At 38.5% G+C, this 15326-nt stretch overlaps 1 protein-coding gene and 1 long non-coding RNA gene across 19 annotated transcripts in view; both read right to left on the bottom strand.

Moving 5' to 3' along the window:
- NFIB (nuclear factor I B) overlaps nt 1–15326 on the bottom strand; it is a 443164-nt gene that overhangs the window by 127117 nt on the left and 300721 nt on the right. The gene's annotated exons all lie outside the window — the stretch shown is intronic.
- Nucleotides 9358–14438, bottom strand: LOC116566156. Its single transcript, XR_004275762.1, has 2 exons — nt 12182–14438; nt 9358–12151 (listed from the first exon to the last, which is right to left on the bottom strand). It is a non-coding gene; the product is annotated as an uncharacterized LOC116566156 (long non-coding RNA).

The following is a 15326-nucleotide window of genomic DNA, read 5'->3' as shown; positions in this document are numbered from 1 at the left end:
ACTCACTTAATCTGTTTTTTTAAGTTTAATTTACAATATGATATTATTTCTGCCCTGATCCCTTCCTTGCAAAACCCCACCCATAAGGGGGAAGGAGAAACAGAGATGAAAGAATAATGAAATTGTACACAATAAAAATGAAATGTTTTCAGACAAGTTATTTTTTTTCCACTATCACTTTCTTACATGATCTATAGCAAAATTATGTTGCCTCTGTCTTATGAATCACCAAGACATCATAGCCCAGCCTTTTTCACACATAATGGGAAAAATGCTGTAGATTACACATGTTTTGACATGGAGATATTTTTAATTCACTTTTATGACACGCTTATGTTCTTTTCATCATTGAATAATTGCCCATTTCCAATACTAAGCTGGTATTTCTTTAAACAAAGTCTATGTTATTGCATTGCTGATAACTTTAGGATTTGGAAGAAGGACTGCAATTGATAAGCAAATGCAATGACGAGCACTGACAAAGACTCAACATTTATTAGAAGGCAATTGCTAGAGAATGTGGCTTTAATTGTGCATACATATTTTTATTCATTAAGATGAATAACCAATAAAATCCCACACTATGGTGTCCCAGCCTCATAACACATTAATAAAGTTTCTTAAAGGTTTTGGCAGGGGGCCAGCACAGTCCATTAACTCTTTGCAAGTTATAAAAAGAAGTAAAGTCATTTCAGTCTGTTTTGTGGTTATGAATGAAACAGCAGGCAGCCTGTATGGAAACGTCACTTTGGATATGGTACTGGTAATGGACGCTTTGCTGCGCAATCAGAACAGTGTGGGGAGAAGTTAATGCATCCTACCACAACCCAAGCCCAGACGCACTGAAAAGCTAATTTACTTAAAAGTGGAGGGAAAAGAGCAGAGGACTCCAAGTTTGGAAGAGCTATTTATTTTGCTAATAGGCTGTCACACTGCCTCTGGGTAAACTTGCCCACTGTGAAACCCAAAATTACAGAATACATTTTAAGTGACTAGAACTGCTTTTCCCGATTACTTTTTTTTTCCTTATAAAACCTGGTTGCTTGGGCATTCACTTGGTGAAGGCTGGATCATAAGTTAGAAAAATGCTTTTTATCTAGTACAAGAAGCAAAATTCTATACTTTATACTTTTTGCTTTACATACTTGAATTAAGTCATATAAATAACTGCAACAATTGGTAGCTACGTATTTGTCTCTGACTTTGCCTAACAATTTGAATTGAAGTGCTACACATCTCCCCAAAGCTTTACAATGCCATCTGTTCTCATTTTTCATGACACTACAAACATTTTCCTTCGGAAAAAGGATTCTGTATTTTGCTTCCTTTTTAGAATGAAAACTGGAAAACTTGAATGAAACTAAATATATAGAGAGGCATCCAAGTTGTACAAGTAAAGTAGTAAATGTAGAGGGTATTTAAAATGTTTTTATGGTTAAGATCTCTATCCTTTTCATCTGCTCTACTGAAAAGACAAAAGTTCTTTTTTACTTTAAGATTTTTGCAAAAATTAATTCAAAACTTTAAAAGTACCAAAAAAAAAAAAAAAAAACTTAAAAAGTGATTAAAACCCTTGAGTTGGAGAAAACCAAAAAATCAGAATTGCTTTACAAATTGTTTTTGGCATTTCACTTACGAAGAAAATACACTAAAATGTAAGTACACATACACACGTGTGCACATTCACACACACTCACACATACACACACACACTCCTCTGTTAATCCCTACCCAAATATAAATAGCATCATTAGTCAATTATTTCTGATTGTTAAAACCACAAATTGGTTGTAATGATCTGTCACTTTATACGGCCAAAGAATAAAATTTCAAGCAGAAGAGATAATTACCATAAGTACAGTAGAAAACATCATTCATTATTTAAATTTTTTTTGAATTTTTACTGAAAAAAACCAGAAAGAACATTTTTAACTTTCAAATGTAAACATTCATCACTGAGTCCTAAAAAAACTTCCTATTTCAAATTTCATTTGAGTCAGTGTTAATATGCATCAAAATAGCTGTATCTCTTGTACACTGTGGATTTTCTGGGAAGTTACTCACATTTGATTATGTGAAAGTAAAAGAAAGTCTAATTAACAGGTTGAAATCATATTGAATTTGTGCTTCTCTGTATACATGATCATTTTATCTCTGTTTGGACTGAAAGCCAGATAGTCAACAATAATTCCCTAAAAATTTAGAGTATTAATTACATACATGTATTTCTACAATGTTAAGTATCACCACAACCTGGAAAAATCTGGGGTAAAATTAAAATTTTTCACTTAACAACAAGACTGCTTTTAGCTTAATCCTCTACAATATTGTATTCAAAAATAATTTTTTGGTGTGATTAACAGTAATATTACCTGGGCTTTTTAAAAAATCTGGAATTAGAATTCAATTTTAAAAACTGTATTAAAAAACATCCTGGATTCAGATGTGAATGGATCTGGGAAGTTTTTTAAAAAGAAATACATTTTATCCTAGATCAATAGTAAGAAACAGCAAGGAATTGCATAGATATAGGATATAGGAAATATATAAACTGGGTCTGCACTGGTTAAGAAATAAAGTTAAATAAAATAATTATATTCACTTTAAAATGACACTGTGCTGAAAAATAGTAAAAATAGATAAAATCTTTGACCATCCCATTGTCTACCTTAAAATATGCTAGTATAGTTGCTAGCTCAAGACACGGAACTGGACAAACTACAATTTGAATCCAGAAGACAGAATCCAGAGCCAGGGACAAAACAAGTCAAAGGAGCTGCCGACCAGGGCAACGGCCAGAAGTCTACCCGTTTATATGAGATTCTGTGCTATCCACCCTGCAGAGCTGTCTGAGGGTCTTCCCACATCCTGTGCTTCCCCGGCTGGTGGGCCCCTCCACATCAGCCCTCTCATGGACTCCACAAGAAAATCGGCATTGAACGTTATAGCATATTGTTATTGAACGTGACTGATTTGTGACATGAATATTATACTTTAAATAAAGGAGTTATACACTTTAGAAAGATCTTCAGCCTCTAGAAAGAACTGACATTTAAAAGACTGAAGCGTTCAAAGAATGATCTCTCCATTGACCAGAATACCCACATCGAAATAATGGTTTTATTAGTAACTGCAATTTAGCCCATATTAAATGGGCTTAGTGTTAATGCAAATACTTTGCCATTTATTATAGAATAAGTGTCATCTCGAAAGGTAAGTGGACATTCCTTAAAAATGAACCATTCTAACACAAAAGAGGAACAAATTAATAAATCCCTGAGACAGCCTAGCCTATGGCTATAAGGAGTGTCTACCTGCTTAACTGGGCAACTAAAAGACTCATATAAATAATTAGAATATTTATTTCTAATTGATGAAAGCCAAACTACTCTAATTCACTTTAAAGTTGATGAGTCACATAAACCACTCACTGACTTAATTTTACTTAGAAATTGCTCATACACTTTTGTTGCTTTCCTGGAAGGTTATAGAAATGATTATATACTCATTTAATTCTTAAACTGAATAATCTCCTAAAGGGCAACATTAAAAATACTAAAGTACAGTGCACTATGTCACAATGTGCTTAAGTATCCTACTAAAATAAAAATTAAAACAAGGTTAGGAAGCAACTAACAGCTAGGTTAAATTCAATCCACAATATGGATTTGGGAATTTCTAATTAAATTTTCCATATTGTTTGAATGGGTTCACCACTCAGTAACAGTGTGAATAATTTAGGAAATCATCTCCAAAGTTTATAATTCTTCTGGAAAGCGCACACACACACACACACACACACACACACACACACACTTGAGCCATGGCCCAAACCTGTAATCCCAACACTTTGGGAGGCCAAAGTGGGCAGATCACCTGAGGTCAGGAGTTCAAGACCACCCTGACCAACATGGAGAAACTCATCTCTACTAAAAATACAAAATTAGCCGGGCATGGTGGCACATGCCTGTAATCCCAGCTACTTGGGAGACTGAGGCAGGACAATAACTTGAACCCAGGAGGCAGAGGTTGCAGTAAGCTGAGATCGTACCATTCCACTCCAGCCTGAGCAACAAGAGTGAAACTCTGTCTCAAAAAAAAGACAACAAACACATTTTAAAAAGTCTACACTTACAATATTTCACATAATATAATAAATAAATGTTTGCTAGATGATTGGATTTAAATTATATGATAAAAATAATACTGCACACACTTATAATGCTTTACAACTTACAAAACACTTTCACATAAGCCACCTTATCCTAACAACTGTGTTAGGTAGATAGAACTATGCCCATTTCATAGATAAGGAAATTGAGGCTCACAGAGATTAACTGTTTTACCCAAGGTCAGAGCTCTAGTAAATTCACTGCTTAGAGAATAATTAGTTTACGTTAAGATAACGGCTACCTCCTGCTTCTTCGTTCCAGTCTCAGAGACACACAAACACAATATGCATCACATATAAAATGTGATAACACCAAAAATTATACAGCAATCATGTTTATGCATTACATGTTTATGCCTATTTCCATTTGTACTTTTGTAAGCACTGTGTTTGAAAGGTAATATAGCATATAATTACACCTTTCTTTTTTAAAATGCTATGATAATCTCACTGCCTGGGAAGTTTCCATGGCAGAAAGACTGGGCACAGTCAGGTGACTGGTATTTCATGATTACCATCCACCAGTAGGTTGATCTTTAGAAAGTTATCTATTCATGCAGGCCCCCGGGTTCCTTCTTACTCACATCAGGGATTTATAATTAACACTTCCTAAGTCATGTCCACCATCCATTCTCCACAGCAGTGGTTCTTAAGCTTTAACATGCGTAAGAATCACCCAGAGAGCTTGTCCTAACACAGTTTCTGGCCCATCCTCAGAGATCGGATTTAAGAGGTCAGGATAGGGCCCACGGCTCTGCATTTCCAAGAAACTCATAGGTGATACCAATGCCTCTGGTCCCGGGACCACACTTTGGGAACCACTGATACACAGTAACATGGAAAACCAAAACACTTCAGAAAACGAAAATCTGACAAAGCTTCTCTCTGGAAGACTTCAGCGGTTTCCCCATAGCCCTGCGTATAAAGTCCAAAGTGCTAAATGAATAACAGTATGTGAACATCCATGTCTCCACCCAGATGCATTGCTTAGGATCCCTTTCGGGGTCTTTTCTGACAACTCAAGCTGCTGAGCTGAGTTTTGTGTCCCTCCTCTGTGCTGTTAGGAAAATGTGCTTCCCTGTGTCCTAACACTGTAAGGAACTGTTACCACATGCTTCCTCACCTCTGTTCCCAACCCGCCAGAAGTGATTTGTAAACGCACCCCCAACTCCCACTGCTCCACATTTAAGGGAGAAGAGTCCCCTCATTTCACCTCACATCTTTTTACTTAAGAATCGATGCCACTTTCGGGCTACACATCAGCTCCCATTTCCAGTGTTTCTAGCAGAGCCCTCCTCAACCCTTCTCTATTACTCCCCACTCTGCTCCCCAAATAGGCCACATCCCAGCCCCCTATTAATTCCCCTTCCTGAAGAAATGACAGAGATCAGGAAAACCCAAAGAGAGAACCTGCACTCCTGTGAGCACATCCCTGAGTGAGGTACCAAATTCCCCTTCTCCACCAGCCTGCTCTTCTCCTCATTGGGCCTGGATGTGCTCAAGGCTCTCAAAGCACACAGGGCATGGACCCAAGCAGTCACGTAGAGCCCCACTTAGAAGGTCCCCAGGCTTGGTTTCATGCTCTTCTGTCACCATCTTGACATTCTTAATTTTTGAACAAGAGGACCACACATTAGGCAGCCGGTCCTGAAGGCACATTATGGAGCTGGAGGCATCTCAGCTCCTCGGCAAGCACACATTACCACATCCCATTTTCACCCACGCCACCTCAGCAGCACAGCTCCCAGCACTCTAACAGAAAAGTCACGCTTTCCTCTAAGAACTTGCCGTACTTCCTCCTTTCAGAGTAAAACAAAATTACATTATGGATTATATCATCCTTTTTACATGAACCACCAGGAAACTTTTTAAACACATGATGCTAATTAATCTGGCAGATAACAGTTTTGAAACTGATGGTCTATAAATGTATACTTTTTCCCATATTTTGACTCTCTGTTTCTATTTCCTTGGTCCTGCCTATCTTTTCCATTGGAAATTCATCATTTATTTTACTAAATATGAATATCCTACTAAGAGGTGTTTATCCCACAATCCAGTACACACAGGAAGGAGGCATATACAGTACAGACAGCCATCCTATAAATTTGAACTTAAAGAGATCTGACTTCATAAAATATGTGCATACACATGAATACCTATGCTTACATGCCCATTAAGAAAATGTGGAAACAAGAACTTTAGGCTTGGGAGCAAGGGCCAGAAGAGAAAACAAGGGAAGGAAGAGATTTACTTTTCATTTTTACCTGTATATAATATTCAATCATTTTCTATAAGTATATTACTTATAATTTCTCAAAGTAAATAGCTTGGTAAAATGATCTTCTGTCAAGCTCATTAATTGGGTGCTTAGCAGAGCAAGAAATGGAAAAATAATCACTAAAGCAGTTTTTACTTAATCTCCAAAGATACCAACTTTCACATCGGTTTCCCATAGACTGTCTAGTGTATTGTTACCGAAGGAAAAGAGCAGGCATAAATACTCAGAACAATAAACTTGAAAAATGTAACCTCTGGTAACATTTAATGGTGTTAAATCAAAAATAGTAAAAATGAAAACCTTAAACATCTGCATATGCTAGTTGAAGACTATGTTAAGAAGAAATGATTATTAAAAGTTAACCAATAAGAAAAAGTGTGAGTATTTGGGGTAAAAAATTGTCAGAAAGCAAATGTGTAAAAAGATATATTGTCTTGAAAATCCTTGCTTATTCTAAATGTAAAATGCACTTTGATTCTATTGCAAAGAAGTTCAAAGTGCATCATTACAATAGAATCAAAGTGCATCATCAAAAAGTCACACAAAAAAATACGTACTTAAAAAGTGATCAGATAATTCACAAAGATTATTCCCAAGAAGTCAGATAAAGATGCCCCATTTGTTAACAGTGTTTTTTGTTTTTCTGGACAATGTACTGAGGATAGCTTCCTATGGTATGCATAACTTCCTCTGTAATACTCCAATTGTATTACAAAAAGCAAACATTACTTTTGTTATCAAAGCAAATTTAATAAAGAATTTTCAAACTATCTTGTCCACTCACTTGCTTTGTAATTCAGATAAATGACTCAACATCTCCAAGCTTCTTTCATCATCTTGTAAAAGGCAAATAGTAATCTTTCCCAAGCAGCAATGTACTGAGAATTAATTGAATTGCTTTATGTAAATTCTCAGCAGGATACCTTGTTCATGGGGGGTGTGCAATAAATAGGAGGTATAATCATCATCACTCTTAGGAAATGACAATAAAGCTGGTATATTTTCAATTCTATTGGATACAGTAGAATTTAAATTTAGTGAAAAATAATGTTCATTATTAAGAAATAACACAGACTTCACATTCATAACAAAAGATAGGTTGGCAATGGCTACTTTAGAAGCTACCTAATTGCCTGGTCACGACTTTTTCTTTGCGTATTTTTCTAAAATAAATTTAATTAATAACAAGCTATCTAAATAATTTTAATTGATAATCATTTGCAAAGAAATAAAATTTGACAGTCAGGAAAGGTATCCACTAACATGGTGGCATACATTAGTTTATCAAGTCACTTTGCTGACACCAAGTCCCTGTTTGGATGGGGTAGAAACTAAAAAGGCTCTGGTTTGAGAAAGGCCAGAAGCAGGAGGCAAGTGGGCTCTGCCAAGGTGCACCTCTATCCACAGGTAAGAAGGAAGGTTCTCCATTCTGTGTGTGTGTGTGTGTGTGTGTGTGTGTGTGTGTGTGTGTCATCGAAAAGAGGGTGAGCCCCGCCAAGAAAGAGTGAACCTCAGAAGACAGATGTTGGAGAGATGCTGTGTGCTCCACAGGGCTCATGTCACCACAGTCACCATGCCCAGGTCAGGTCTACATAGCAGCCATTTCAATTCCATCTTCCTTTTGTGACATTCAAGGCTATGCTGACTTTACCAAAATTGCTTTCAGTCAAATTTTCTAAAAGAAAGGAAAATAAGCCTACTTTTCTGCTAAAAACTGTTGTCATACAGGCCCGTAACTAAAGCCATTTCATACAGAATACCCTGGCCAATGATTAGCACATGGTGCTTTATACTGAAAACTTTAAAAAATAGAACAGCTATCCCAATCTACCTTCTAAAATAATGTTGTAACAGCATTAATAAATGATGAATAATGTTTGGACAGTGTTTATTAGAGAGAACTTAATGAAATAAAGTGGAAGATACGTGAAATGACTAATATTTGAATTCATAAGCATGTTATGCCCCAAAACCATATTTTTGGTATCAAGGTGATCATTTTGATCAATTTCCTAGTAATAAAGAATAGCATTAATTTCTAAAACTTCCAGATAACAACTTTTTTCCAGGTTACTGCTTCTATAGATGTATACGCAACTCACACTAATTCACACTTGAAGCAGATAGAATCCAAATGAGCTCTTCTTACAAATTATTTCCAGAATGGGCATGAGCAACAAAAAGATACGATATAAATTATCTAATTATTCAATAATACTAGGAAATCCTTTTTAAAGATACAAACTAGGCCAGGGATTCGGGCACAGTGGCTCACGCCTATAATCCCAGCACTTTGGGAGGCTGAGGCAGGCAGATTGCCTGAGGTTGAGTTCAAGACCCACCTGATCAACATGGAGAAACCCCATCTCTACTAAAAATACAAAATTAGCCGGGTCTGCTGGCTGTAATCTCAGCTACTCAGGAGGCTGAGGCAGGAGAATCACTTGAACCCAGGAGGCGGAAGTCTCGTTGAGCCAAAATGGCGCCATTCCACTCCAGCCTGGGCAACAAGAGACAAACTCAAAAAAAATTTAAAAAGATACAAACTAAGCAAAATTTACATTATTTTGCAAGGCTTATCAAATCCTGCTCCAGTCATGTTGCTAATTATCTCATTTAAGATATTACTTTACCATATCAATATTTATTTATTATTTTATACTTTCTTTTCTCCAAAAGACTTAAGAAAACTTACAAAAAACACTCCCACCACTGAGATAAAATAAATAGATAAATCAATTTATGTTAAGTGAAACTTAAGGTAAGAAAATAAATACATATGGGCAGTGGTAGGGCGCAAAAATGTAAGCTTTCAGGTCCCTGAGACTTTGCCAGTAAGGCTGTACTTTCTGTCCCAGGCTCAGTTTCTTCCGTGTTTGCTGGGAGTTCCTGTACTATTCTGTGGATCTGATAGAACTTTTAAGAAGGCAGGGGTTGCTTTGCCTAGCAAGGGAATAAGAATAATGAGGTGAGAATTCCAAGGTGGCATTTGGAAGGCATACCTTTTCCCAGAGGAATCATACTGAAGAAAAAGGCCAGTTGTCCAGGAAATAGCGAAAGACATTATTACCATATTGAAGCCAAATAGGAAGTAAAATACTTTTTTTAAGTTTAAAATTGTTTTGTTTCCATGATATACTCAAGAGTCTGACTCCAAATAACAACCTCGAAACCCTCTTTCTGTTTTCAGTGCTTTCCTGAACTACCTAAATGTTTTCCCTCAAGCAGCACCAATAAAACCCAGATACTACCCACTGGCATTCTGTCCAAGCCAACACAGCTTTCATAAGGTGCTTGAAAAAGACTTTGCATACATGAATGTGAGGCACTGAAGGTCTTGGGCAAACAGTGATGCACTATTGTAGAACTCCAAGCTGGGCTCCTAACCTCCTGAGAGGCTGAGGACTGGAGATGTCACCCAATCGATGAACAAATGAATTTTCTTCATTTTTTAATACTGTACTTTGGTATCTGGTTTATTGGGAATTTTACCAAAGGCCAAAAGAGGCTACTATTGCTGTCCAGATTTGGTTGGGGGTTTGCTGTCTGAAACATACTCTTTTCCCCTAGGAGCTGAAAGCGGAAATGTACTTATTTAAATTCACTGGCCTTAATCATAGTGGATGCCTAGATTCCTATTAACCATTAGTCTTGTAAGTCCACATTAATTTCAGTTACTGATCTACCCTTCTTTCAACACCTCTATCATCAAACAACATTTATTAAGTACCTGTTTGTGTATCTTACTCTTCGAGGTACCACGTGGAGTGATTTCTAAAGAAACACTTCTTGCCCTCTAGGGAACTTAAAATCATTCCTCTCATGGTCTCCTACTGGCTTTAACTGGATACCACTAAATAGTTACCTCATTCTTCTTCTGCAAAAACCTTTCTTCAGTGTTGGCTCATTAAGGGGTGGCTAACAAAACTCATGTAGGTCACCCAATTTGGTAGGAACTCTGATGGCTTTAGCCCTTCATCTCTCCTAAATGCTGCATCTTACGACATTTGGCACAGCTCTGACAATTCCCTATTTGCCATGTGGAAAGGAGTTTTGTGTTTGTTTTTAATTCTATGTATTTAGAACTATCAATATATTCAACAAGAAGAGTAAATCTATGATGCAGATCAATTATGTTACTTTGAATATTAACTATTATATAGATTGACAAATATTGCTATTTTATCTCCAGAGAATTTTTAATAGAGTCATCTTGTAGCACTAGGGAAAAAAAAAAAGTCTGAAGTTGAAGAGATTTTTCCAAATAAGGTGTAATTTAGGGTTACAATGTCAAAACTGTAAACCCAAAATTAAACTACTAACTGTTTTTGTTTGCAGGCTTCTTTTCTCAAAATTACAACCACACTACATTTGTTGCAAAAGAACAGATTCAAGCCAGGATTTTGTTCATTCACATGTTATTCCTGCTTGACATGTATTTTATGGAGGAGTTACTTTTGCTGGCATTTGTTTTGTTTCTTTTACTAAATGGTGAGTAATGTTAGAGGCAAATGTAATAGCTGCCTACAAACACTCCAGGGCACAATTTTGGAAAGAAAGTTTGAGTAAATATCACGACATTTGATGGGATTTAAGAAATTAGGAGCTCTTCAGATGACAAGAAAGTGTTCTTTTTTACATAATGGAATTAAAGCTATGGTGAATATGGCAATATATTAAGAATTTTCTGGAAAGCCAGCATCTTGAATCATTACATCAGAATCTATCCAGTGACTCTTATAACAAAGCTTCAATGCCTGGGAAATTGAAGAGCTTCACTCTGAGAGGATGGAACTACACCAAAAACACTTCTCCAACTCCAGTCTTGGGAGAAGATCAAAGCAACAGGCCCTTGTCCCTGGTAAACAGTAATCTGGGCATACTACACTTTCTTCACATTGAGCCAAGGAATTTCCTCCCGACAACAGGCTGTGGGCTGATGGGCTCATCCACCTCCTTTCCAGGTGGAGAGAAAGCAAAATCAGGAACAATATCCCCTGAATTCTCTTCAGCAAGGATTATCAAACACCTGTTTTAAATCTTAATCTCATTAGTTATCATTGATAACAATGACAATGTAGATCCACTGCAAAGGCTTATACCACAAAGAAAACACAACTCTGTCTAATTAGTACACGCTTCATAAACAAGGCAAAGGCACCTTTCTGAAGCTATTTTAAAGCCCTTGTTGTGGTTCACAGGCTCAGAGAGAGATGCTTTGAATTCTGTTTCCACGTATTGTACTAGGAGAAAGACATGGCATTCTCCAAATATCACTGAGAGGCATCTTTACCTCAAGGCAGGATTGTTCTGGGCATGGGGCCCCCTTTCCACCACACCTAGAGTCCCAAGGAAACCAGAAGCCCTGCCTGGGGACCCCAGTTTCTTCTCCACTGTCTCTCTGAACGCTGGACATGCAGTCTCCTCAACAGTGGAGTGCAGCCCATAGCTCTCATATCTTTTTATACCCGTCAATCCCACATTCTCAACCTCGCAAACTCCCCCAGTTCACTTCCTCCTCTTCCTCCTGCCCTCTCAACTCTTTACCCTTTTCTAAGGAAATCTTATTTCCCTTTCAGAAAGCCCCCTTCATCAAAGCGTAACTTCCTCAGGAAGAATTGCAAAGAATCAGCCCAGTGCAGATGAGGTTCCACCACCCAAAGCTTCTGCAATCCATCCAGTGAAATCAATCCTCCTACCTACACACACACACACACACACACACACACACACACACACACACACACACACACACACCCACCCACCCCATCTTCATCTTCCTATCCCTCTCACCCCCTCCCAGGGAGTTTTCTGCTCTGAACTGGGTTATTCTACCTAATAGCCCATCTACTCCCTGACCCCAGAAGTCTGAACTCCTCTAAGGCCCCAATCAACAAAGCGATATTAAACTCTGTATCCTCAGGTCAAGCCAAGCCAAACGTTGACACACCAGGAGTCTCTGCCCCTCTGACCCCAGCTTCTGGTTGATATTCCCACGTTTCACAATTCAACATCCTCTCCCTTACTGGCTACTTCTCCATATGGCAAAGTGAAAGCCTTCTCCAGCTTGAAAAGTTAACTGCTCTACTTAAATTCCAGATTTTGAAGTTTCCTTTTCCTTGAATAATATTACAAATAGTTACTAAGATGCCATACTGATGATGGGCCAGGAACTATGCTAAACATGCACTATCTGACCCAGAAATCATAAGAACGCTATCAGGTATAGATACATTTGATTGAATCATACAATATTTGCAATATTCAGCTAGATTTAGCCCATGAAACTGTTATTTTGTATTTATATGTACATATTTATTAGCTCCATTTTGCAGTTTGAAAAACTGAGGCTCATGAGACAAAGTATCTTCCCCAAAGTCATATAGCTCAGGTATATAAGATCCCAAGGCTCACAGCCACTATACCACATTGCCCCTCAAGCTTCTCCTATTCCCCAATTTTACACAGAGCTGGTCCTGTCTGCTGACCTTTGCTTAAATAATACTCATGTCCTCTCCATAACTTCTTTTAACAGCCAGGCTAAGACCCACATTCTCCCATGCGGTTAACCTGACAAATTCCAAGCCAAACTGACCACAGCCTTTCTTGGAATCCATACTATAATTGGGCAAGTTGCCCTTCTTATGCCCTGCATGTCCTCTAATCATTTCTTTACCAGTGAGTCGTCTCTTCTCAAACTAAACTGCATACTTGGCAAAGCTAAGAAACTCTGGTAAGTATGTCATTTTTCCTTTCTAAACCACCATATCTCAATTATTAAATGAGGGTGTTAGAAAAAGCTACCCTGTTTAAGAGAAAGCATTAAGAGCCTGTCTGCTTAGTACTCCCCTTCATTGCCTTTCCCTCCACAAAGCACAAAGGAAGCAAATCTTGGCTTGAATTAGGAGGTAGCAAGTTGTCAAGTTCTCCTTTTGATCCTTGGATCCCCATTTCCAATGCACTGGTGCTCTCAGATCTTTTGCTATTGCAAAGACTTCCTCCCTTGTCAACTGTTTCCAGTTCTTCATCTTTCCAAAACACTTTCTACATCCCACTAATATTAACTTACAAGAACACAGCTTGGAACATGTAACTTCCTTGTTTAAACACTGGCAGAAACTCCCCATTATCTACCATGGAAGGCAGAATTCTAAGATGGTCCCTACGACTTCCTGCACCTTCATCTACAGGCCCTGCATAGTCCCCAGGACTGTGAATATGATGGATTTTACTCCCGTGATCAGATGATGTTATATGGCACAGCATACCTTAAGAAATAATTCAGGTAGGTCTGACCTAATCATATGAGCTCTTTAAAAGCAAAGGGTTTTCTCTGGCTCATCTCAGAAGCTAAGTCACAGAGATTCAAAGCATGAGAAGGAATTGATGTGCCCTTGCTGGCTTGAAGATGGTGAAAAATTGAGGTAGTCTCGAAGGGCTGAGAGTAACCCCCTGACAGTCAGCAAAAAATCAGGACCTCAATCCCACTCCCACAAGAAACGAAATTTTGCCAACAACAGAAATGAGCTTGAAAACAGATATGTCCCCAAGATCCCCCAGATGAGAACTCACCCCAAGTGGTACCTTGATTTTCATCTCGTAACAGTGCAGAGAATGCAGCCATGCCGAGCAGGACTTCTGACCAACAGAACTGCAAGCTAATAAATGGGTGTTGCTTCAAGCCATGAAGCTTGTGGTAATTTGTTACATAGCATAAGAAATTTCTGCACCTACTGAGGAAATCCATTGCATTAGATGGCATTCAGGGTCCTTAAGGGTCATTTCCTCGATTCCAGGCTCGGCTTACCTGACACTAATTCACACACCTCAAGCTGCAGGTGAGCTGGCACTCTGAGCCTGTGCCCATGCTACTTCCCAGGCTAATCTGTCCTTCTCTTTATTCACTGAGTATAGAAAGCTGCATTCCAGGACCAGGCACAGTGGTTCATGCCTGTAATCCCAGCACTTTGGGAGGCCAAAATGGGAGGATTAGTTGAGCCTAGGAGTTCGAGACCAGCCTAGGCAACAAAGTGAGAACATCTCTACAAAAAATTACCCAGGCATGGTGGCACACACCTGTGGTCCCAGCTACTTGGGAGGCTGGACTGGGAGGATGGCTTGAGCCCTGGGAGCTCGAGGCTGCAATGAGCCATGATCACACCACTGCACTCCAGCCTAGGCAAGAGAGCAAGACCCTGTCAAAAAAGAAAAGAAAAAGAAAAAGAAATCCACATTCCTTGCAGACCAGCTCAAACACCCCTTCTTTCCTACTCTTTGGATTCAACATTAATCCATTTCTTCTTTCTACTGCTCCCTCAAGACATTACTTGGAATTCTATCAGTGAGTTATGCAGATACATCAGGGGTGTCCAATCTTTTGGCTTCCCTGGGCCACACTGAAAGAATTGTCTTAAGCCACACATACACTAACACTAACGATAGCTGACGAACTTAAAGAAAATCAGAAAAAAATCTCATAATGTTTTAAGAGAGTTTACGAATTTGTGTTGGGCTGCATTCAAAGCCATTCTGGACCACATACAGCCTGCGGGCCATGGGTTGAACAAACTTGAGCTAAACAAAAGCTCAGAGAGGGTAGGTGCTATGCTCAGATGATAGAGCAGGGACTTTCTGACAGAAAGTCTATCATGAGGCAAGCCAGACTGCAGCCTGGGGCAGAGTGAACAGCAGGGGCACACTTAGGATTCCCCTAGGTCACTGAGCTGATCTACTCTGAACTGTCCTTGCCTTATTGATAATACATAATATTCCAGTTCAGACTCATGATACTAATAACTTCCCCGTTGCATTTTCTGAATTGCAACCTATTTGTAATAATTTTAGCAAGTCCAATTTTCCCCCATATTTCCCATT

Source organism: Sapajus apella, unplaced genomic scaffold (assembly GCF_009761245.1).
Source record: "Sapajus apella isolate SASKATOON/1434 unplaced genomic scaffold, GSC_monkey_1.0 scaffold42, whole genome shotgun sequence".
Classification (NCBI taxonomy): domain Eukaryota; kingdom Metazoa; phylum Chordata; class Mammalia; order Primates; family Cebidae; genus Sapajus; species Sapajus apella.
This window is presented reverse-complemented; position numbering and strand designations above follow the sequence as displayed.